Source organism: Octopus bimaculoides, chromosome 10 (genome assembly GCF_001194135.2).
Source record: "Octopus bimaculoides isolate UCB-OBI-ISO-001 chromosome 10, ASM119413v2, whole genome shotgun sequence".
NCBI lineage: Eukaryota > Metazoa > Mollusca > Cephalopoda > Octopoda > Octopodidae > Octopus > Octopus bimaculoides.
Genome location: NC_068990.1, coordinates 65,096,397 through 65,099,751, shown reverse-complemented (window position 1 = coordinate 65,099,751; position 3,355 = coordinate 65,096,397). Strand labels below are relative to the sequence as shown.

The following is a 3,355-nucleotide window of genomic DNA, read 5'->3' as shown; positions in this document are numbered from 1 at the left end:
CTCTCTCTCTCTCTCTCTCTCATATATATATATATATATATATATATATCAGCAACATTTTCTCCTCCCCTTCTAACATATGTTGCGATGTATGTTTTGATTCCTTCCCTTCTTTCTCTCCTTCTAATAGGTGTTTTAACGAACAGACAAATGGAGATCACCTTCTATTTCAGGTCACAAGATACGGACCATATCATAATAGAACTAACAGTGTATGGTCCACAGAAAACTACATACATAGGGGCTACTAGATTCACCCAACTCCTCTCCAACCTGAACTTTCACAAAGCTGATTGGAAGGGTGTAGAGAAAGAAGTCATGGAACACAACAGGTTTACCAGTCTCTCTATGTAAGATACTGACACAAAGTTGCAACACTTTATGATAATCATGCATGATATATGCAGTAAGTTTGCTCCAGAGAGAATGCCAAACCAACAGAAAAATATAATTCCCAGGGATAGGAGGATTCTAATATGATGAGCAAAAATCTCTTCAGCTTGTCCTTATATCTGAGCCATGGTCAACCACCATTCCTGTGTCCACTCTCAAGCTGACTGTATATGAGGACTTTGGGTATTCTTTTGTCACTCATTTTGATGACATAGTCAAGTTGTTGTTGGATAGCAGATCTGTCAATTGGTTTAGCTGTTGTTGGTTTTATTTAAATATAAATAGGATATTTACCTTTTGTTTTGAGAATGTGATGGTTAAATCATAGAGTTCGGTCCAGTCTTTCAATCTTTATATTTAGATGTGTTACAGGGTATGTTAGCTTTTAGGGGATTTGTATTATTTATAATTTTCCACCTGTTTAATTGGGAGGGTGTTGGTTCTCACTTAAGCATATTGCAATGATATTAGTATGGAAAATTTGTTAATTAAATATCTTAATGTCCATAAGAGTATGTAGGTAGGTTTAAAAATTGTTTGGTCAGTATATTTTTCTCTAGAGAATCACTGTTCTGGAAAATATTTGGTTGCTATTTATAAATTTTAATATATGTGTTTAAGAGGTGAAGTTTGTAAGCTGGTTTTCATAACTATTTCTTATATTTGGTCTCAAACATGGGTACTTTTTATAGTATGATAAAATATTCAAAATATGGGCATTATCAAAAACACACAAGAAATTCTAAGCTAAGTCCTTCTCTCCTTTTTGCATAAATGCATGATGTGTATTTTGTGGGTGTGTAGACTAATTTTAGAAAATTGTTTGGAAGCTTTTTGAAAATTTGGAACTCATAAATAGTTTCTGCATGACCTGTTTATTGTCAAATTGGAATATCAGTTTTTATGCTTGCATGGGTTAGACAAGTGTATGCTGGAGCAGAGGTTTCTAGAGATAGATACCCTTCCTGATGACAACCCACTTTATTCCAAGTGAGGTAATAATCTCTCAGTATATCAAACAACAAACAATCTGTCCATGGTTACACGGAAAACTGGAGGCAAACAACGCTGTATGAATGAGCCTTCTGTATACACAGATCATGTAACATGTTATACCAGCAGCCCGGACATACTTTGCTGGTGGACTGCAAACAAATGACACCATCCAACACTTTCACCAAGACTGTTGTTTACAACCAGCTGACACACATGGAGACAAGGAAAATATGATCTCACTCATGCAAGCATATACACACACAACTTATGAACATACATATACATATATATTCTCGTGATGGGGTTCCTTTCAATTTCTGTCTACCATATCCACTTATCCAGGCTTTGGTTGACCTAGCACTATAGTCGAAGACACTCACTCAATGGGACAGAACTCGAAACAACATGGTTGAGAAACAAACTTCTAAACCACCCAGGCATATCTGTACTTATTTACCCTGCTTGAACCTTAACATTAAGGAAAGTAGTGTTACAGCTGAGAAGACTTTCTTTGTTAACAATAGAGGTGAGGGATTGTCCACTTGTACTACAATCACCAACACCTGAAGGTTGCCAACTAAGGACTTCCTACCACATCCTCTACTTGTCCTGAAGCTGTAAAAAATGAAAATCATTGGAATTTAACAGAAATAAGTGATTTTCATTTTTTGCAGCTTCAGGACAAGTAGAGGATATGGTAGGAAGTCCTTAGTTGGCAACCTTCAGGAGTTGGTGATTGTAGTACAAGTGGACAATCCCTCACCTCTATTCTTAACAAAGAAAGTCTTCTCAGTTGTAACACAACTTTCCTTAAGTGAATAGAGATCAATAAGATGAAACCTATAAATTGTACAGTCATATCCTTGTGTTTCACATTGCACTTTCTATCTGGTTATCTAACTTTAGCTGTTGAAACGCAATAAGTTGAAGAAAATGAAACTAGGTCATCTGGTATTGGGTTCACAATAAAATTTACTATTTCGATCAAAGTGATTGTATTGTGACATGAAATGTAGATCTGAGGAAGGAAAACTCAGCATATTCAATAGGTAGCTATACTCTAACAATGTCATCTAAAGCAGTGCCAGCATGCCGAGCAGGAACACGGGGGCTTGCTCAACAACATAGAAGTTAATATCTTGTCCACATACAGAACAGACGCAACACTTAGACAAATTACAGAAGCTACATACATAATAGAAGATAAACCTAGCTTGAATAGGAAATTAGAATGGAACACTAGCACACACCCCCAACACACCACAACCTATGACGGAATAAGATCCCCATAAACTGATAATAATATGAATATAATACAATACACAGATAAATAAATGGAATTAAATAACTATATACATAAACAAAATTAATGAAATTAAATACAAAAAAAGAATGAAAAGAAAAATAAGTAGATATAAACAAATGAACAAAATAAATAAAAGCAAATTAAATAAACGTATAAAAATGGGGATAATGATAATACAGGCACATTCCCACACAAACACACTAACTAAACAAAGACACACACAGGGATAGACGCATGCACAAATAAAAACACATACAATATGAATACAAAATGGCTGATCATTAGTAAGGGAAGACACAAAAAAGAAAGAAGAAAGCACTGATGAGGTCAGAGAAGTGTGACGAAAGAACTCTGGCCCAAATACAATTAATATAAAATAAAGCTGAAGCAAGTGAACACCAAATATATAGTGTGTGTGTTTTTATTGGCTAAACTGACATGACCATCCCCAAATACAACAATATATATCTATATATATATTTTTTATGTGTGTGTGTGTATATATATATATATATCTATATATATAAAAATGAGAATGTGTGTGTGTCTGTCTGTCTGTGTGTGTGTGTGCTTCCCTAAAACTCGAGAACTACACGACCAATTTCATTCAAATTTTACACATGCCTTACTTAGGGTTCCGGTTGTGTTTTAGTCAAAAAA

At 34.8% G+C, this 3,355-nt stretch overlaps 1 protein-coding gene across 1 annotated transcript in view; it reads right to left on the bottom strand.

Moving 5' to 3' along the window:
* Positions 1 to 3,355, bottom strand: part of LOC106879763 (carbamoyl-phosphate synthase [ammonia], mitochondrial) — an 83,315-nt gene that overhangs the window by 71,896 nt on the left and 8,064 nt on the right. The window lies entirely within an intron of this gene.